This window comes from Alligator mississippiensis, chromosome 6 (genome assembly GCF_030867095.1).
Source record: "Alligator mississippiensis isolate rAllMis1 chromosome 6, rAllMis1, whole genome shotgun sequence".
Taxonomy (NCBI): domain Eukaryota; kingdom Metazoa; phylum Chordata; order Crocodylia; family Alligatoridae; genus Alligator; species Alligator mississippiensis.
The window spans coordinates 45,842,505-45,864,742 of NC_081829.1; the positions used below are offsets into that span (position 1 = coordinate 45,842,505).

Sequence of the window (22,238 nt, forward strand, 5' to 3'; positions counted from 1 at the left end):
TTAAAACACAAGCATCCACATAATATAGGGTAATTAATGCATACTAACTGGCCTCTGAACATCTCAAAGTTGTACCATTTCAAGCAAGGTTAACTTTGGACAATGCTACTTAACTCCAGTCTGTTCCACAGAGATAAAAAAAGCAATTTGCAGTCCTCCAGCATCCCAGGTTGCACTACTCTCAGCCCCACTCACTCTTTGGAAAAGCAGGGATAGAGCCCAGGTGTTCTGGCTCCTAATCACTCTCTTGCTCACCAGGTTTCTAGTGGCAAGTTGGAGTTGTGCAGAAAAGAAACAATATTAACGTTTAATGCGTGAATGCTCACAACATTATAAATTGAACATCACTTAACATTCCACAGATTAAGTATGATCTAAGTGTAACATGTAACTTGCCCCCTTAGGAGTTTAGTACAGGTTTCCCTCAATTTATATGGGTTTTTTATATGCAAATTCACTTTTATGCAATGAACATATTTAGACCCATAATTCCTTATATGCGAGGTAAATTCGATCTTATGCAATCAGCATAGATGCCCCCCAGCCCAAGCAGGTAAGTCTGTGGGGGGTGGGTAAAGCACTATAGCCCCACTCACCCCAGCCCCATCTGCAGCAGCACTGGGAGTGGCCGATGCCAGCTGCCTGCAGCCACTAGGCTGCATCATGCTCTGCCTGCTACCCTGCACCTGGGCTCCACTTGTCCCCATTCACCTCTGTTCCTGGGCTGTGCCATGCCCTGATGCAGGCAACTGGTGTCAGAGCTGGGGTGGGTGGGGCAGCTATGGGAGGCTGGGAGAGTGGATGGGGGTCATGAGGTTTGTGGCAGAGCCCCCCATGAAGCATGGTGCAGTGGGGGGCAATGGGGATGGTTCCCCCACCAGGCAGCACCTGTGTTTTTTTTTTTTTCAAAGGGCCAGCTGGGATGGGTGAGGCAGCCATGGGGGGACTGGGACAGTGGGCAGAGATTGGGGGGCACTCAGAGGGGCTGGGGGAGCAGGCAGGGGATGGGGCCTGGCAGGGATCCCCCCCATGGTCCCCTCCCCACTCCTCCAGTCCCTCCTTCCCCACCCCCTACTTACCAACTTGGAGTCTGTGTCCAGCTCTCTGCTGCAGTGAGTGGGGACTGCCTGAATCTTTTCTGAATTGATTCAGAGAGCTTTGTTTCAGACCTTTTAATTGGTGCCCTGATTTGATTTGGATTCAGAGATTAGACCACTGAATCAAGGTGAATCTCCTCCAAATGAAATCAGTACCCAAAGCTTCACACCGCCCTACTGGTCATGCTTCCCATGGTGGCTGGGAGCTAGGAGTGGTGAAGGAAAGCATTTTTGGGGGAGCTACTGCCCCTGTCCAAGGAAGGACACCCTATCTCGTGAGCACCCAATCTAGCACCCTATCTTATCCCCTCCCCACCCCTAAACTCCTGTCCTGGATCCCCTCTCAGGGTCTGTGCCTTAAGAGCCAGCTAGCTGCTGCATGGTGTAATAAGGAGCAACAGCATGGTCCTCCAGGATCTCGGCAAGCTCCTCACAGAAGGGGATCAGGACATTCTTTTGGCATCCCCGTCCCTCTTGTAGAGGGATTTTAGGGACTTTGTTTTGGTCCAGATCTGCAGCCAGTCTTGCTGATGTTCCCAAGCCACCACATGTGCTGTGATCCTCATAGGTGGCCTGATTTTGCCTGTTGCCTTTTTTTTTCCCCTTTGCAGTCATAGCAATGGTCTTCTCCTCTCACCAGACTGCAATGAGGTCCAGTGCCTCACCACAGCTCCAATTAGATGCCTGCCTAATGGAATCCAGGGGGGCGGGATCCTTTGGCTCATGCTGAAGATGGTTGAGTTGGAGGTAAAGGAAACATTTGTTTTCTAGTTGCCTACCTTCCATGTGTTCTGCTAGCTGCTTGCATGTAATTGAACCCCTTAGGGGGTGAGAAAGTCACACCCCCAGGGACAGGAGGGGAGCTGGCTTAGTGCCAGAACCAACCCCTGGGCAGTAGAGTCAAGGGGGTGGAAAGTTTATCCATGCAGAACAGGAGGGAGGGAATAGGTCGCTCCATCCTGGGATTCTGGAGGACTCAAACATGGGTGGCTTTTCTTTGAGGAGTAGCCACATATTAATGGAACATGAGCTGGATAGCACAAGTCAGAGATAAACCTTCCCTGGAGTGACACAACTTTAAGATGTCCAAAAGGTGCTTAAAACTACTTTTAGGTGGTAATGTGTGGACAGTCCAGGGGTTAAAGGATCCAGGAGCTGCCTAAAATTAGCATGTAACAGGGCCCTAACACAGGGCAGCAATTTGTGCCAGTGAGGTAGGAATATAGGACATAAAGCAGGTCTTTAAGCATTCAAAGCAAAGAGCCAAGGAAGGTGCACCTGATTTTCAAAAGCACTTATAATAGGAGGACAGCCTAACTGAAGGTGCCCAGCAGTGACTTCAGTGACTGGGAAGTTGATGATAGCATCTGTCTATATGAGACAGAGACACTCATGTGCCTTCTGAATATTCCTGAGCCTAATGAGCTGTAACTTCAAGCCTGTGTTCTCTCTAGCAACATTGTATACACAGGGCACGTCTGCACAAGATGCTTCACTGTGCAGTAGAGCTAATTACTGTGCAGTGAGAGTCCACATCTACACATGTAGACACTTACTTCACAGCAATTTGCTTTGATTATGAGTAAATTTGCTACCTGCAAATGCAAGTAGCAGAATTACTCATGATTAGTAACTGCACAGTAGCACACATGTACATGTGTAGATGCATGACCAGGAGCAAATGTGCTTCCAGTCAGCCAAGCAGCAGGGAGTGGGAGATTTCTCCCTGCCCCTGGGAGCTGCCTGCTGCCAGGGCATGCTCCAGCACTGAAGTCCAGCCAGAGACAATGTCCCCCTGCCCAGGCAGCAGAGAGCTACCAGCCCCTGCGCCACAATTGTAGGACCAGGGTTGAGAGATCCTTATCTACCATCCTGTCAGCAATAAAAACTTAAGATTCCAAACTAGCCCAGGGATTGACATGACACCTCGTTTGATGAGTGACAGAAAGGCTTTATTTACTACAAGTATTTAAAATCAAGTCAAGTGATCCCAAACCAAATCAAAGTCCAGTAATTAGCTATAAAGGTGATGATTTCTCACCAAACAGGCAACAAAGAGGCAGTCTGTTTCTCTTCAACTTCTCAAGTAAGTAGGGCACATCAGCAACTGGTGTCAGAGAGATTTCTCACTCTTGAAGCATGTGCGCTGTTTGCTGTTTTACTGCCTTTTATACCTTTTGTTTAGCATCTTCAAAGCATTATTTTAATTGTGAAAATCAAGAAAGAATCCCAAGCAGTAATTGACAGGAAAAACCTGCTCATTACTGGCTATCAAAAATTTTTAATTTGAATGAGTTACTTTCTTCGGTAAGAAGAGGTTATCCAGTTTGAAACATATCGAGAAACTGATTAACAGCCAGGAATAACATACTAAATCAGGAGGAGACATCTATTACATATGGAGAATGTCTCTTCCTGCATATAAACATGAGTTACTCACAAAAGAAATATTTACCATAATAATTAATAAAGGATAGATATTTCATATGGTTACACACCAGACGACTAAGAGTCTGCTTGAAATCATTCTGAATACAGCAAAATAAGCTGGAAGAGATAGTTCATTATTCCTTCTTAGATGGCCTAGCCATGAACTTGCATCCTCTTGCAATATGAAGTTAGCATTATTATTCTGCATTTTAACTTTTGTGAGTAGGCCCAAGCTTAGCATGAGTTTCAGAGTCATTACAGTCTGAGTCCTACAGTCACAGGTCCCAGGCCGGGTGGTCCTTATCTCCCAGCTGTAGCTCCACAGGAGATTCCTGCTGGGATAAAAATCTCCAAGCATGGGACCCATGAACAGCCTTCAGGTGCAGTTGCAGGAGAAGCTGGGCGGCTGTCACAGCTGGTTTAAAGAAGCCTTGTAACTGGGATGAAGACATTTGGTTGGATCCATATTCCCCAGACCCATGGATGTAGGGATCTACCTGAAGATGCAAAAGCTTTGAGTTCTTATGTTCCTTTGAGGCAGAAGTTGCATGATATGAAGGAAAAGGTGGAACAGTGTCCTATGGCTGCAGTAATAACACAGTAGATTATAAAGATGGAATGAGCTCCAGCTGCAGAGGGAGTAAGAGATGGTAATGTACCAGATCAGCAGCAGCACAGGGTATAACAGACTGTCACTGTTACTGCTACATTAGCACCAGAACAGGTGAGAGCAGCATCTATGAATATAGGTCCATTGAAAAAGGATACAGCTATTCAGTGGGTTGCAGTGTTTGGATCAAACAGGATGGACTGTTCCTTATTGTCAAGCAGTAGCTAGAACTAGTTGTAATCACTGACCAGTCCTCTGAATTAAGGCAGCCTTGGATGATGGACAGTCAGTAGAAGATAACTTTGACAGACGTACTAGGAGAATTCTGACTGCAGTTTTAGGGCGCATCCAGATGAGCGCACACGTGCCTCTTGCCCCATGTCAAAGGGGTTTGAGATGGGGCAAGAGGCACGTGCGCGCTCATCTGGATGCACCCTAAAACTGCAGTCAGAATTCTCCTAGTCCATCTGTATGGACAATGGACTAGGAGAATTCTGACTGACCCCTTTCAGATGGGGCAAGAGGCATATACAGGAACAAAAAAAAAGTGTTCCCCATGCTGCCAACTTGCAGCATGGGGAGAAAATTAGACCCCTGAAGATCCAGGGGTCTAAATAAAACAAAGTTAAAAAAAGTGGGGCAGGACACAGTCCCAGACCGTGCCCTTGGGCAACTGGACACTGGGTCCTCCACAGTGACACTCTGGCTGCCATAGTGTCTCTGTGGTTGGCCCTCTCCTTGGTGCTGAAGCACACTGCCTGCCAGGCAGCATGCTGCAGCACTAGGGCTCCAGTGCCAGTAAGTAAGGGGTCAGGGTGGCTGGAGGAAGCAGGAGGGGACTATGGGGAGGAACCCCGCTGGCCCCACCCACTCCCCAAGCCCTCCCCATTTCTGCCCTGCCCAGCCCCATCCCCCCCAAGGCCCCTGATCCCTGCCCTGCCCTATTCCCCACCTGCCCCCCTGGTGCCCCCGATCCCTGCCCTACCAGGCCCAGCCCCAGCCCCCCTGATCACTGTCCTGCATGGCCCTATCACCCCAGACCCCACCCAATCCCTGCCCTGCCCATCCCCAGCCCCTCAAGGCCCCTGATCCTTGCCCTCCCACTCCAGGGGGGCATTTGTATCATCCAATTATCATGGGCTCTAGGAGTTATTAGTTAGCCATGTGGGCCTCAATGTATGGATGACACAACAAAATACTTGGGACAACTAATGAAAAAAAAAAACCACGATAGGAGTGCTGTGTGGGTCAAAGGGTCAAAACATGAAAATAAGTGCACCTGAGGGGGACACCAAGCAGAGCCCCCAGGGCTGCACCCACCGGTCCTCAAAGGCATGCAAGGAGCTGGTGGACGTTGCCCACTGCTGCTCTGCCCAGAGACATGCATGGACAAGTGAGAGAAAAGTGTCCCTGCAGTCTCCAGGCACCTTCCTGGCCAGACCCTCCTTCCTGGTCAAATACAGGGCCCACTTGGCCAGGGCCAGGAGATGGTTGACCCCCCGGGACTTGGAGGGGCCGTGGATGGGGTGACCAAAAACAAAAAGGTGGTGGGGGGGGTGAAATTCAAGCAGAACCTCAAGAGGAGGCTCTGGAGATGGAGGGCCTGCAGCCTGGCGCACTTGAGGGTCATGTGTGTCAGGGTCTCCCTCTACCTACAGAAAGAGCAGGAGACTGGGGTGTCCATGAAGCTTGTCACATACACACCCGTGGTGACGGCTCCATGGTGGAGCCGCCAGCTGAGGTCCCCAGTGGCCCATGGGATGAGGGTGGAGTACAGATGCAGCCACTGGAGTGCCCCAGCTATGCCCTCACCGAGTATGTCCCACCACTTGGTGTCTGGGTGGGATTTGAGGGTGGCATGATGGACAGTGTGGTGAATGAGTATGTAGAGGTGGTGGCGATGGATGGTGGAAAAGCGGACTGATCTGGTGTCCTCCAGCTGGCTCAGGTGGTGGATCCAGGAGTGCCGTGAAGCCAGGCAAGGTGCCAGCCCCATGACAAATTCTGGTGGGCTGGAGGACATGGGGGGGAGGGGGAGGGATGGCCACCATGCAGGACCTGGTCACCAAAGGCAAGGGTGTCGGGAGGTAGGGCAGATTTCACCTCCTGGACCAGACAGCAGCTTGCACGTCATGAGTAGACCCATGTGCCAGGCCAGCACAGCAGGGTCTGCCCATTCCCGCCTATTGTAGTCCAGGAAGTCTCCAATACAGGAGACACCAGCCAGGACCAACCTCTGTCACAACCAGAGTACCTCTGCTGTCAGCACCTCCAGCTGGGGGCTCCAGAGAAGGAGCTCAATGAGCAGGTTGTCACCCTGGATGGCTGTTGAGGGGGACCTGGAGGTGGAAACCAGCCTCCAGGCCTGAAGGAGGTCCTGGTAGAAATCTGGCAGCCCTCGCAGGACCTTCAGGGAGAAACCCCACAGGCTGAGGAGCTGCCAGTCATATTGGAGCCCCCAGAACTGGTGGAGAAAAGTGCGCTGCAGGTGGCCCCCTGCCATGTGGCTGCCAACACCGTATAGCAGTCACTGCAGGGCCTGAAGGCAGAATGCCAAGACCTGCCTGTGCAGGCAAACCAGGCCCTGATTGTCCTCCTGCAAGGGAAGGCTCAGGACCTCTGCAGCAACCCAGTGCCGTCCTAGTGAGGGAAACTCCAGCGCCCATCTCTGGAGTTCTGCCAGGACCTCAGGGTCACAGGCAGGGTGTGTAAGCAGTGCTCAAGCATGGACAGGACCAGCTGGTTCAGCACTAGCACTCTCCCATGCAGGGAGAGACATCTCAGGAGCCCTGCCCATGCCTGGAGCCACTCCACCACCCCTGCCTCCAGCTGGTGCCAGTTCTCTGGCAGGGAGGGGTCTGTGGGGGACAGGTAGACCCCCAAGTAGAGCAGCGAGCCCACGCTCCAGAAGATCCTATAGAGCATGGGCGAGAGTGAGCCCACCTGCCACCCTTCACCCACTGCCAGGCCAAGGCTCTTGACCCAGTTGACCTGGGCAGAGGAGGCTGCCGAGTACAATGCCTGGCAGGCCCGCACCTGTGCCAGGTCACTGAGTCCTGGACCATGAGGAGTACATCATCAGCATACACTGGCAGGACCAGCTGTACCACTGGCTCCCAGAGCAAGAACCCTGCCACCCGCTTCCGCAGAAGAATGAGGAAGGGCTCCAGGATCAAGACATACAGCTGGCCTGACAGGGAACACCCTTGATGAACCCCTCTCCTGAATGGGATGGGCTCTGTCAGGGTCCATTTGAGCTTGACCAAACATTCTGCAGAGGCATACAGCACCTGGAAAGCCCACATGAAGTGGGGCCCAAAGCCAAAAGGCATGCAGCATGCCTGTGAGGTACCCATGATCCACTCTGTCAAACACCTTCTCCTGGTCCAGGGATAGGAGGGTGAAAGACAGGCCCTCCCAGCTGACTAGCTCCAGGAGGTCCTGAATCAGTTACAGATTGTCAAAGATGGAACATCCGGGCAACATATACAGCTGGTTGGGATGGATCATGTCCATCAGCACGGACCGCAGGCACAGCAAGGTGGCCTTCACTACCACCTTGTAGTCTGTGCAGAGGAAGGACATGGGACACCAATTTCTTAGGTCACAGGGTTCTCCATTCTTTGGCAGGAGGGTCAGCATGACCCTCTGGCATGATCGAGGGAAGTGGGCATCTCTCCCTGATTTGGCCTAGACTGTAGCAAGGTCCAGGCCGAGGATGTCCCAGAAAGCCTGGTAGAACTCCGAGGTCCCATTGATGCCTTTTGCCTTGTTGCCAGACATCAGACAGAGGGTGGTCAAAAACTCAGCTAGAGTGAGACGAGCTTCCAGCTGGTCCTGGTCTCTCACACTGACCTGCAGGTGTCCCTCCCACAAGGTCTGAGAGGCCACGGCATCAGTCAGATCCAGGGAGAAGGGCTCTTCATAGAAGGCCTGTGCACCCTGGCACATGTCGCCTGGATCCCCAAGGGGGATGCCATCCCCCACCAGAAGGCAGGTGAAGTATTTCTTGGCCCCCCGCCTCCTCTCCAGGGCATAGAAGTGGGAGCTGTGGTCCATCTCCCAGGAGCTGGATGCGTGAGTGGACAAATGCACCGCTGGTGCAGTGATCGTCCAGAGCACGAAGCTCTTCCCACCTCTCCCAACACTCTCAGCAGAGGGACAGATTGGTTGGCTCAGTGGCCAGGTGCCTCACCAGCTCTAGCACTTCCTGCTTGAGGTGCTGCCAGACCACCTCCCTCTGCCGGGTGTGCCCCCGAGCATAGCCATGGCAAAAAAGCCAGATGCACACCTTCCCCACGTCCCAGCATCTCTGAGCTGAGGGGAAAGCTGCCCATTGCTTTGGCCAGGCCAGCCAGAACTCCCAGAAAGCCTCCCTGAAGCCCACATCCTCCAGAAGGCTGGCATTGAAGTGCCAGTAGGCTGACCTCAGATGCCCATGCCCCAACATGGCCTGGGCCAGAGAAGGTGGTGATCACTGAAAGGGGTCAGCTGGATGCCAGAGGAATAGGCCTGGGAAGAGTGAAGCAAGGAGATATAAATCTAGTCTAACTGGGAGTGGCATGCCTGCTCCTCCCCCACACTCATGTGAGTGAAGCAGGGGGTTCAGTGGAGTGACAGGCATGCCAGATGTCACACCAGGAAGTAGTCCATCAGGATGTCCCTGAGGACGCCCACAGTGGCCTGGTTCTGCTCCTTGCCTGACCGGTCTCGTGCATCTAGGGTGATGTTAAAGTCCCTGCCAAGGACCAGGTACTTGCAAGAGTTGAGGGTGCCAATGTATGTGGCCACCTGGTGGAATAAATCTGCCAACTCCAGGTGCTTTGCAGGGGTGTACACATTCAGAAGGCTCAGGATCAGCCCCTGAGCTTGGACCCAGAGGTGCAGCAGGCAGCCTTCCACCACTTCAATGTCCTGGAGAACCTCCAGCTGCAGGTCTGGGGAGAACAGGGTGGCCACCTCAGATGAGGTGGCTGAGAGGCGACTAAAAGAGACCCTGCCTTCCCACTGCAGCCGCCATTTTGGTTTGTCAGCTGGAGTCATCAGGGTCTCCTGCAAGAATACCATGGGGTACCCTCCTCCTGAAGGAAGGAGAGCACCCAGCACCTACGGAGACCTTTCCTGCAACTGTAGATGTTGCGGGTCACAATCTTAAATGACCTTATGTCTGGGGCCATGGAGTAGATGGTTCAGCAGGGGCCTCATGCATCTGAACACCCAGTGTGGGGCCCAACAGTTTGTGTGGCACCCTCCCATACGCATAGAGGGCATCTCTGAAACTACGGGCCTGCCTATAGATCCAGGCTTTGCAGCTTTTGGGCCCCTTGCCTTCCCCCACGAGCACCCTTGCAGTGGCGAGGATGCTGTCAAAATCTCCCCAGTGGTCAAGGGTAGCTGTACCTTGCTGGCAGACCAGCAGGTGTAGTCACGGTCAAGAAATGCAAGTAGCTCATCCCTGGGGACTGCTGGGACTGAGAGGTCTGCAGGCTCCATGGAGCCTGCTGGTTCTCTGGCATCTTCCTTCTGGTCCTGGAGGTCAGATGGTTTTTCTGGCACCATCTGAAAGTCTCGGTCCACTAAGGCCCTGGACTCTGGTTGGGATTGGGAGAGCTCTGCAGCCCCCTGGGGCAGGGGTGGGGGCAAGGGTTGGGGTAGGAATCCTTCATAAAATGGTGGGGTAGACCTGGAGCCATGGGAGGTCTGTGCAGAGTCCCCAATGAGATCAGCCCATTGATTAGGGGACCCTACCATGACCCTCTCTTGTGTGGGACTATGGGGCAGGCTGCAGGTGAGGTTTTCCTGGGAGTAAGAGGGAAGAGACCCACCAGGCACTGGGGTGGCTCTGGCGTCTGCCTTGGGGTCCTGGGAAAGGGGACCTCCTCCCTCAAGACTCACTGGGGTGAGTCCCAGGGCCTCTGCATCCCCTAGAGCAGAGAGAGGAAGCTCTGCTGCCAGGTCTTCCTTTGGGCAGGCCTCAGCTTCGGCACCCGTGGTTTCAGGGGGTAGGCCTTGGTCAGCAGAATGAAGGGCTCCCCCCATGGGCTTCTGTTCAGGACTATCTAGCAGCCCCAAAACCTCCTCCATGGGGATCGTCCATTTGATTTCTCCCAGGGGTGGGGTGTCAGGAACAGCTGGGGGGGGGGAGGGGCTGAAGGCTGAGCTGCTCCTTGCCCCCATGTGGTGGTCTTGGGAGGGGGAGAGGAGTCATAGTTTCATAGCCGGTAGGGTTGGAAGGGACCTGAGCAGATCATCAAGTCTAACCCCCTGTGTAACAGGTCACCCTCCCCAGCACCATCTTTTGCCATTATCCGTGACCTATGTGGGGTGCCCTTGAAGTCCCCTTACCTGCTCTCTACTCACTTGCCATGTCTTGATGGAACTATTATACCAATGTTCTTGTAAGCAGGAGACTACCTGTTGTATTTTTGTATGTTGGGGTTCTCCACCACTACAGGCCTTGACCCCTGCCTTTCTCTAGCTAGGCCTCTCTGTCTAAACCCACCAGATAGGGTTTGACTCCAAGGCTCTAGCTCCATGGTCTTGGGGCTCATGGCCATCCTTTCTGCCCCAATCTGGTGCCTAGCCTCCCTGGCCCAGAGGCCCATCCACCAGCCCCACAGTTTGGGGGGCCACAAGTTCAAAGCTGGGCAGCAGCCTTAAACCTCCATGATCCCAGTCTCAAATACCAGACCACCTTGGCCTTTTATGACTGCACCCTCTGGCACCAGGGCCTGTGCACCCCAAATACTGCACCCTCTCTGGCACTGGGACACCCACACTGAAGTTGGCCCCCAATGAGGCCTCCTCCTTCCCCAATAGCCGCTCCTAAAACTGCCGGTTGTTAATCAATCAAAACTTATACATTGTCTGTCCATGGGCTATAACCTTCATCAAAATAGACTTAAAGAAGGCAGCATGCCAGCTTAGAGTTCCTCAAGGGTTCGTGCTTCTACTCCCCACCATCTGCTACAATCCTTCTTCTGGGGTTGGTGCCACTTCTCTGGGAGTCCTCAGCTGTTCCCCTCCTGCAGCCACCAAACTGCTCTCCAAGGTTCTGCATGGAGCTCTGGGATACATTCCTTCCCCTTTGGCTGCTGGCTCCTACTGCCACCCAGCCCAGGGTTTTTATAGTCTTGGCCTGCCCCCTTCCGGTCACCTGACTAGCTGGCCAGGCTTAGCTTTTAACCCCCACCTTACCAGCACGGTGTGCCCAGAAGTTCTAGTCTTAAAGGGGCCAATCTGTCTTCTGGTAACTGGGCTAGGGTTTCCTGTTACACCCTGCCATGGGCAGGAAATAATGCTGGGGTCAAATGACCCCAGCTAGGTGATTATCTAACTTCCTTCTGAAGACCCCTCAGGGTAGGAGTGAGCACCACTTCCCTTGGAAGCTGGTTCCAGATCCTAGCTGCCCTGACTATGAAGTAGTGCCTCCTGATATCTAGCCTGAATCTACTCTTGGTCAACTTATGGCTGTTATTCCTCATTACTCTTGGTAGTGCTCAGGGGAACAGGGACTCTCCCATAGCCTGTTGGTCCCCCTTGGCCAGTTTGTAGATGGCCACCAGATCCCTTCTCAGCCTTCTCTTGTGGAGGCTGAACAGGTTCAGGTCCCATAGCCTCCACTCGTAGGGCCTGCCTTGCTGCCCCCGATCATGTGAGTGACCCTCCTCTGGACCCTCTCAAAGCTGTCCACATCCCTCCTGAAGTGTGGATCCCAAAACTGGACACAGTACTCCAACTGTGGCCTGACCAGTGTCACATAGAGGGGGAGGATCACCTCCTTGTACCTGCTCATGTTGCATCTGTGGATGAACGATGAGGTGTGGTTAGCCTTCCTGACCACATCCCCATAATGGCAGCCCATGTTCATTTTGGAATCAATAATGACACCAAGATCCTTTTCTTCCTCTGTGCTGACTAGAAGAGAGTTCCTAAGCCTGTAGGTATGCTGCTGGTTCTTCCTCCCTAGGTGCAGTACCTTGCCCTTGTCAGTATTGAATCCCATCCTGTTCTCATCCGCCCACCCCTGTAACCTGTCTAGATCTAGTTGCAACCTGTTCCTCTCCTCCAGCATGCCCACTTCTCTCCACATCTTAGTGTCATCCATGAATTTGAACAAGGTGCTTTTCACCCCATCGTCCAAGTCACTGATGAGGATGTTGAACAGTGCGGGCCCGAGGACCGAGCCCTGGGGAAGCCCACCGCCCACATCCCTCCAGGTTGAAAAAGACCCGTCCACCACCATTCTCTGGGTGCAGCCCTCTAGCCAATTTGTGACCCATATGACTGTGTAGGCATCGACGCCACAGTCACCTAATTTTTAATAAGAATGGGGTGAAAGACAGTGTCGAAGGCCTTCCTAAAGTCCAGAAAGACTACGTCCACTGCAACACTTACATCCAAGGATTTTGTGACCTGGTCATAGAGGGCCATCAGGTTGGTCTGACAGGACCTGCCTCTAATGAACCCATATTGGTTGCCTCTAAGCATGATCTCCCTTGCTGGTCCCTCGCAGATGTGCTCCTGGATAATTTTCTCAAAGAGCTTCCCCAGGACCAAGGTAAGACTAACAGGCCTGTAGTTTCCTGGGTCCTCCTTCCTCCTTTTTTTGAAAATGGGGACCACAGTGGCCCTTTCCCAGTCCTCTGGCACCTCACCAGAGCACCATGAGTGCTCATAAAGCTGTGCCAGGGGTCCCGCAATGACCTCTGCTAATTCTGTCAGCACTCTGGGGTGAAGATCATTAGGACCTCCTGATCTGAACACATCTAGTCCCACCAGAAGTTCCCTGACTAGGTCCTCACTGACCGTGGGCCTGGCAGTGCCTCCCCCAGGCTCAAAAAGATGAAGGCAAAGAAATTGTTAAAGAGGTTAGCTTTGTCATTTGGTGTGACCACCAGATTTCCTAGCGTATCCTGCAGAGGCCCTACATTATCCCATACCTTATTTTTACCCTCTATGTATTTAAAAAAGGACTTCTTGTTATCCTTGATCTGGGTTGCTAGTCCCAGTTCCATCTCCACCTTAGCCTTCCTAACAGCCCCCTACAGTCTTGAGCAATTAAGGTATAATCCTCCTCAGTGATGGCCCCTCCCTTCCACTGGATGTATGACTCCTTTTTAGCTTTGACATTCCTGGATGCTTTTGGTGAGTCATGGGGGGGCTTTTCAGAACCCTTGCCCGCTTTGATCCACGTTGGGATTGTCACCCTTTGGGCTTGGAGGATCGTGTCCTTAAGGAACGACCACTCTTTATGGACTCCCAACTCCCCTCTCAGCTGGGACCTCAGTGCCTCCCTGACTAGACTCCTTACCTCACTGAAATCCTCCCTCCTGAAGTCCAGGGCTGCTGCCTTGCTGCACTGGATGGTGAATTCCAGTAGGTGATGATTGCTATCGCCCAGGTGGTCACAAACCCGCAATTCACTCACCAGGTCATCGCCCGTGTCCAGGACCAGGTCCAACAAGGCATTTCCCCTGGTGGGACTGTGCACCTCCTGGGTTAGATGGAGGTCCTGTAACTCAGCTAGGAACCTACGTGAGTGGTCAGACCTGGCTGACTGCTCTTCCCAGCAGATGTCCGGATAGTTTAGGTCACCCATGATGACCATGTCCCTTGACTTAACTGCCTCCACGAGCTGACCTGAGAATTCCTGGTCCAGCTATTCCCCTGGATTGGGTGGCCTGTTTTAAACCCACACTGTTAAGTCCCTTTCCCCCCCGGCCCCCTTGTATTCAGACCCACAGCACTTCAGTCTGCCCCTCCTCTGACCCAGTGCTGTTTGTTGAGGATGTGCATTGTTCTTTGACTTAAAGCGACACACCTCCACCTTTCCTCCTCCTGCCCTGTACAGCCTATAGACCTTGATGTTTACTGCCCAGTCATGTGTTGTATCCCACCAAGTTTCAGTGAGCCCCACTATGTCCGGGTTTGTGTTAGCTAGCAGGAGGGCAAGTTCCTCCTGCTTGTTCCCCATACTACAAGCATTAGCGTAGAGGCATTTAAGGCCTCCTGGAGGTGTATGCACCACCCCCCTAATCCCAGGATTTTCTGGGCCCCTATCTCTTACCTGGGGATTTCTTGTGCTCATTGCCCATCTTGGCTGGGCTGTTCTTGTAGGTGGCGCTTGGTTCAGTGTTCTGTGGTTCCCTCCATCCTAATCTTCCCCTTCCCCTGAGGAGCCTCGTTTAAAGTCTGCTGGAGGAGATCAGCCAACCTGAAAGACAACACATGCTTACCTTTGGGGGAGAAGTGAAGCTCATTCCACCCAAGCATATCTCTTGTCCTGAAGTATGGATCATGGTCCAAAAAGCCGAAGTCCACCTTGAGTCCATTTCCAAAGCCACAAATTGACCTCCATGATGCAGGTCTCATGGCATCATCTGTGTCCACTCACTGGAAGGACAGATGAGAAGATCACCTGTGCCCCTGTCTCCTTCAGCTTCCTCCCCAGAGCTTGGTTGTCCTTCATCAGGTGATCAGGGCTGCTCCTGGCTGCATCATTAGTGCCCACATGGATTAGGACCATGGGGTAGTAATCAGTTGGCTGAATAATGACAAGGATCATCTCCATCACATTCTGAATCCTCTCTCCAGGCAGACATTAGACCTCACGTGACATGGGATCCTGGTGACAGATGGGACCCGCTGTACCCCTCAGGATGGAGTCACCTATGATGAGCACCCAGTATCTCTTTTCCCGGATCAACTTGCCTCCTTCAGCCTGTTCTGTGTGTGGACTGGCCTCCTCTCTAGAGGTTTCCTCTTCTCCTTCTTCTTCCTCCAATGTCCTATGTCCTATACTGGTCCTAGTCCTATGTCCTATACTGGTCCTATACAGTCCTATACTAGAGGTCCTATACTGGAGAGTTAGAGGACTCACCAGTAACCCAACCTATTGTAATTCAACTAGGAGAGTGGATGTTTCAGGAAAAAAATATGGAATACAGAAGGATAAGCCTGGAGGAGACAGTGTGAATGGAATTTTAGGAATGACTGCTTTGCAGCAGGGAGGAATACTGCTGGATTTAGCTAATGGGTGTCTGTGGAAACAGCCAGTAGAGGAAAAGAGTGTGTTGATTTCTGCAATGCATCGGTGTGTAGCTATTAAGGCTCCTGCTGTAACTGATTAAGTTAATCAGGATGAGTGGACACAGGCATTTCTTAAGGCTTGGGCAAAGGATAAGTTAGAATGTGGCAAGTTATAGGCTTGTGTCTTGATTAAGGGACCATACCCTCCACCACAGACGTAATATAAATATTCATCAGAGGCTGAAGTGGGATTACAACGCACAATAAATAGTTCATAGTATCATAGTAAGTAGGGTTGGAAGGGACCTAAACAGATCATCAAGTCTGACCCCCTGCCTTGGGCAGGAATGGATTCTGGGGTCATATGACCTGAGTCAGGTGTCTATTCAGCCTCCTCTTAAAGACCCCCAAGGTAGGAGTGAGGTCCACTTCCCTTGGAAGTTGGTTCCAGGTCCTAGACACCCTAACCATAAAGTAATGCCTCCTGATGTCTAGCCTGAACCTGCTGTCTATTAACTTGTGGACGTTATTCCTACTTACCCCAGGGGCTTTTTAGCACTCTTACCCCGCTTGGTATGCATTGGGACTGACTCCCTTTGGCCTTGGAGGATTGTCTCTTTGAGGAACGACCACTCGTCTTGGACTCCCATCTCCTCAAAACTTTAGTATCCCCTCTCATATTAGTCTTCTTAACTCATTGAATTTGGCCCTCCTAAAGTCAAGGACTTCCACCTTACTGCCCTTGACACCCTGTCCTGGATAGTGAATTCCAGCAGGTGATGATCACTATCGCCCAGGTTGCTGAGAACCCGCAATTCCCTCACCTGGTCATCGCCTGTAGCAAGGACTAGGTCCAGCAGGGCATTTCCCCTGGTGGAACTGTGCACCTCCTGAGTTAGGTGGAGGTTCTGTATCTCGGCTAGGAAACTACCTGAGCAGTCAGACCTAGCTGACTGCTCTTCCCAGAAGATGTCTGGGTAGTTCAGGTCACCCATAACTACCACATCTCGTGACTTGACAGCCTCTGCAAGCTGTCCTAAAAATTCCCAGTCCAGCTCCTCCCCCTGGTTGGGCAGTCTGTAATAGACACCCACTGTTAAGTCCCTTTCCCTATGACCCCCTTGTATTCTTACCCAGAGCACCTCAGTCAGCCCCTCTTCTGATCCCACCTTGCTCACTGAGGATGTGTATTGCTCCTTGACATAGAGCGCTACACCCCTTCCTTTTCTCCTTGATCCATCAGAGGCTGAAGTGGTATTACAACCCACAATAAATAGTTTATTGAGTCAGGAAGTAATAGTACAGATGCCTAGTGTTTGTAATTTCCTGATCTGGCCTGTTCTGAAAGCAGATGGAAAAACCTGGAGACTAACAATAGACTTCAGAGCTTTGAATGCAGTAACTCCTGTTACAGCTCCTGTTGTGGTGAAATACCCTGAAATTCTAGCAGCCATAGCAGGAGGGGTTAAATGGTTTTCAGTACTGGACTTAGCTAATGCATTTTTTGCCATTACCTTGGCACAGGAATGCTGGTACAAATTTAGATTCACATTCAGGGGGCAACAGTATTGTGTTACTCGAGTACCCCAAGGATTTCACAATGCCCCAGTGATATGCCATGGACATGTGGGAAGGATGTGGGACAAGCTTTCTCCAGATAGTCAAAGTTGTGTGTTGTCATACGTAGATGGCATACTGATACATGGAGGCAATAAAGAGCAAGTAGCGAAAGTGACAAGGGAAGTGTTGGAGGTGATTGAGGAAACAGGATTCAAGGTTAATAAAGCTAAGGTGCAGTTGGTAGTCAAGGAGGTGAAGTACCTAGGAGTTATGTTGGGACAAGATGAGAGAACTCCAGATAGGCAGTGAGTAGAACTGATAGGCAAATTGCCAGGTCCAACAGACTTACCATCCCTGCAGGCATTGTTGGGAACATTACATTTCTCGCAGGACTTCATTCCCATGGTCACTGAGAAAACAAGCAGCTTAAATTCAGTTAAAAAGGGATCTGGTACAAGCTTCTGCATTCACAATCCATGTGAAAAGGAGTGTTTAGCATTAATTTGGGCATTGAGAAAGTGGGAATACATTGTAGGAGGGGTAAGAATAATAGTCTAAACATCCCATTTCCCTTTAAAGTATATTATATCTGGAAAAATTAAGAAGGACATGTTTCAAGTCCCAGATTGGCTCAGTGGACTCTAGCTCTTATAAATCATGATGTTGATTTTGAACAGCAGCAGACAATACCAACTGTATCATATGGGTTAGTGGTACAGGGGAAAGAGCATGAATGCCCTTTACCAGAGTATCAAAGGCTGGAATGATCAGGCTTAACTTTAGAAAAGGCAGAATCAGAGAACTAGAGCATTTGGTTTGTGGATGAATCAAGTTACTACATAGAAGGAAAACCATAAACTGGGTGTGCAGGAATTAGGGTGCAAGATGAAGAAGTGTTTCAGCAACAAGTGACTCCTCATTCTGTGCAAGCAGCAGAGGTGCAGGCTGTTAAAGCAGTGCTTGAAGTTGAGCCATTAGGAAAAACATGTAGCTATTTTTACAGATTCAGATTGGACTTGTAGGGCACTGACTCATGGTTGCCCATCTGGACAAACAACCAGATGTACATGGGAGAAGGGAAATTAGTGGCTCATTCAGCTTTATGGAAACAGGTGTATCATCTTATTGTTAATAGATCAGGAAAGACTGCAGTCCAGCATGTCAGAGGGCATCAGAAGACAAAGAGTAAAGAAGGATTCTGGAATAATCGAGCAGATGCGCTGGCAAAAAAAGCAGCCAGAAAGGGAAACCAATGCCAGCAGGTTGCCATGCTTACTCGGCAAGCTCAAAGAAAATCAGATGGGGTAAGCCTAGGTGGTTTAAAACAATTGCAGAAAAATGACAAAGACTTGAAAAGCCTTCTAGGCAGAGATGATGTAATACACCTGGATGGTGTGATTTGGAGGATTGGCCCACCTACTCAGGCTAGACAGTGGGTAGTTCCACAAGAAGTCAGAAATAAGTTAATACAGTTTGTACATGAGAAAGGACACCTAGGGTGGAAAAAGACCATGGAAATAGTCTTTCAAACAGGATGGTGGCCCTCTGTAAAGCAAGATATCAAGCAATGGGTAAACAATTGTTTGCCTTTTGCTATGGTCAATGCTGATTCTAGTACAAGAAAATACAGCTGAGGTATCAGAGAATTAATTCTTGGTCAAGAATACAGGTGGGTTACATCAGACCCCTGCCTACTACTAAGAATGGAAACAGGCATTGCTTAGTAGTAATAGATCCTTTTTCAAAGTAGATTGAAGCCATTCCAATGAGACATAACACTGCTAACATAACTGCAAAGCAATTGTTTAACATTGTGTTTTCACAGTGGGAAGTACCTAAAGAAATAGATTCAGAGCAGGGACCTAAATTTGTTGCAGAAGTTATGAAGAAACTTTGTTCCACACTAGGAATTAAATAGAGGTTTCACATTGCTGGACACTTTCAGAACTGAGGTAAAGTAGAAAGAACCATCAGAACATTAAATAAGTTGTTGGTTAAAATGGTAAAATGTGATGCAAAGGATTGGGTTGAAAAGCTACCAGTAATTTTGTTGGCATTTCAAGCAGCTCCAGCAGGTCATGGGTTTGCACTCTTTGTTGTCATGACAGGCAGACAAATGCAACTGCCACAGCAGTGGTGGATCAATACAGACTTATCTGATGACCTAGTCCCTCGAGTTGTAAAAGATCAATGGCTACAGAGTTTAATACAACACATCAATGGTATACATGTCAGGGTGGCCCAAGAATCAGACCTAAATGTCAAAAAAATGGAAAAGAGATTCGAGCCTAACAAAGATTTGACAGAATGGAACATAGGTGATGAGGCAATGTACCAAAAATGGGAAGATAAAGAGCATGGACTGGATGTTAAATGGAAGGGACCTGCATATGTAGCGGACAAGGCAAGTCCAACTGTTTACCTAGTTGAGTTACCAGGAAAAATGAGGGGAAATAGCCTTTGAAGAAATTGGTTTCACATATCACAGTTAAAATCTTGGAAAGAAAATTAAGTTATTTTTTCAGTAACATGCAAAAAAGCATAGAAAACTTATAAAAGATACACCCCCAAAATTGTGGTGCTGTGCATATTGCCACCGTGCATGTCAGCACTGTAAATATAAATATCTTACTGTGAGGAATTTCCCTTGACAAGTTTGTTTATTTTCTTTTGCAGAAACCAGCGTGAAAATTTAATCCAGTGGTGAATGTGGTAGATGGATCCAGAGGCCCAGGTGTTTTCAGCACGGTCACCAGCGATTTCTCTGTCTCAACCATGGCTCTGCTGCTACAATGATTGTTTGGTCTGTTTCATTTTGCTTGTCTTGTTTGTTTTAGTATGGCTGTGCGGACTTTAGATATGTGACCAGGCACCAAGTCTGCCCCATTACAGAACTTCGGGGGAGTGAAGGAAAGCAAAAAACTTACCTTAACAACCAGTCCCAGGAGAAAAGGGGTGGGGCTACCTGGATGGGGGAGAGAGAGAGAACCGAAAACATAAACAAAGAGAGCAGCATCTGTGATAGGGGAGAGCCTACTGGCTGTGAAAGAGACAGTCAATGGCTGGAAGGATTTAAAGGGGAAGTAACCCAGATTTAGCTGGAAAAAAAGAAGAAAGCAACCAAAAGAAACAGGGAGAAACTACAAGAAAGAGAAAAGGGAATATAAGAAGGGTCCTGGAGAGAGACTTACCTGGGAAAATGAAGTAAGTAAACACAAGAGGACTTTGAGTCAGTGAGTCTGATACCTGAAGACATCGAGTAACATCCCAGAGACTTTAAATTAAGAGAAAGGAATGAGAGTGGATGAAAACTAACAAAGAGAACAGAACCCCACAATGTTGATATCAGTAGTAAATACAAGGTGACCTAGGATTGCAATTTGCTTGGGACCCGTGCGGAGGAGAATGGGTCAAGCAACCAAGAAATTAAGAGTTCTCAAAGAGAGAGGGAACTAAATATATACAAGATGTAATTTATCTGAGAGAGACATAATAGTTGTGCAGAAGAGTTACTTTTGTTGAACCGCAGACATGATATCTTCCTCATCTCTCAGGACTGTGTTTATATCTGTATCTTATTCCATCAAAGTCATGGTGGGTGAGAAATAAAGGAAATTAAACAGTTCATTTTAAAACAAGAGTTGGTGATTTATTTTGCAGGCGTAGCTTAACTCTCACAAGATACCAATATTAATGTTGTTAAAGTTGTTATTGACGCACCTCCTGAAAACAGAACTTGTCAATGGATCCTCAACCAGAACATTGACACTTCCATCCCATTTGGATCAAAGAATGTTTCAGATTGTGGAATAAGGGCAAGCAATTCATATGGGAATTTCAGGATAAAAATACTGGCAACATGGTATTTACAGAATAGTGTTGTGCACATCCTTTACAAATCCAATGCATTTTTATTACCCTGGTGGGAAAAACATTGCTGGTATTTAAAGACTATGTATTGTGCTGACATCTCAAGATGTGTTTGGGAAACATTTCTAACTAGTTGCATTGATCCTAAGAATGCCTCAGACATTACGTCATGGTTCGAAATCAATCCTGTCCAGACTTCCTTTCCTAGATGTCATCATCCAAAGGATACATGTACTAATAAACAACAGATCAACTAGTGTGAAGGGTATACAGCCAAATGAACAATGAAAACAGAAGAAATAAGGTACAGGCTAAAACATGTAAACACTTCTGTGCAGTACGGGTGGGAGGAAGAAATAATGTTACAGGAATTAGTGAAGTATAATGAAATTACAATGAATGTATGGGTCTCCTCAGCCCATGTAGAAGCCTGTCAGTGGGATACAGGAGTACGTAATGCCACCCATTCAGACTGTGGCTTCCAGGTACAATGGGTAAACAAGTTTATATTTGAATGCTATGGGAGCAGTGCACTTTTATCTGAATTACCGGCAATAAGCATTAATGATGAGAAGAGGAGCCTGAGCATTATGATGACCAGAACCTAGAAATCATTCCTCCATGTGGTGTTATGATGGTAGGAGTGTTTGCATGGTCATCGCATAACCCTGTTGAGCTCATAGTTGGGAAAATTGTTTTCAGGTGCTAGCAGAGTGAGCTGGTTAAAAAAACACAAAGAAGTCATTGTCTTGCATATACCAGGAAAATGGAAGGCATTTTCATCATCCAAAATACATTGTTCACAAGGAAGCTGGAAGCTATTATGTGATGAGTTCCATATGGCAGGGCCACCCTAGTGGAACGTGTTAGTTAGAAACCATGAATGTCCTCATAATTCTTCAATGCTGTTTTAATTTTGGGGGGGGGGGGAATATTTCAACATGTTCCAGTTATCGAAGTGGGTTATACAATCATTTAATCATGGAACTCTATTAACTATATTAATTTTTGTTTGTCGGTAAATATGACAAAAAATACCTTAAAGTGGTTAAACATACAGAATGACATATAATTGGGCCCCATGTAATCAAACTAAAGCATAATGAACAAGTTCTTTTGGGCCCTCAGCAATCCATCAAATAAATTCAAATAGACTTAAGGGGCTTGAACTTATCTGCTGGTGTTCCAACGTGTGCTCCTTTTATACTGTCAAGCCATCAAGGTTGGAGGTGTCAACTGGATTTTTGGTATATTAAAACTACACCGGTGTTTACTTACAGGCAAAGAAGATATATTGTGACAACTGGCCTGAGTGGAGCTGCATTAGAAGCAGTGGTTTTGAACAGTGTTAACAGTGAAGTTTTAGCTAATAGACTAGGCTATGCTACAGCTAAATTGCAAAGAATTGGGAAACCCTTAATGAGTTCATTATCACATCTTGGAATTGGGGAACAGCTAGTGGGAGACATCCTGCTTATACTCCAAGAAATGGAAGAAGAAGACCATCAAAGTATAGTTGTAGCAACTGATAAATTAATTTGGTACAATGTTTCTCTAGCCTTGGCCTGTACACAGGCTCAAGCTTTAAGCCAAACCATAGTCACCCGAATCATGTGCTCTGGCCTTCAGGGCCATTTGCC

At 49.1% G+C, this 22,238-nt stretch overlaps 1 long non-coding RNA gene across 1 annotated transcript; it reads right to left on the minus strand.

Moving 5' to 3' along the window:
• Positions 1 to 3,038: 3,038 nt before the first annotated feature.
• Positions 3,039 to 17,139, minus strand: LOC109285875 (uncharacterized). Its single transcript, XR_009463214.1, has 3 exons — positions 17,078 to 17,139; positions 14,207 to 14,353; positions 3,039 to 4,024 (listed from the first exon to the last, which is right to left on the minus strand). It is a non-coding gene; the product is annotated as an uncharacterized LOC109285875 (long non-coding RNA).
• Between the last annotated feature and the right edge of the window lie 5,099 nt (positions 17,140 to 22,238).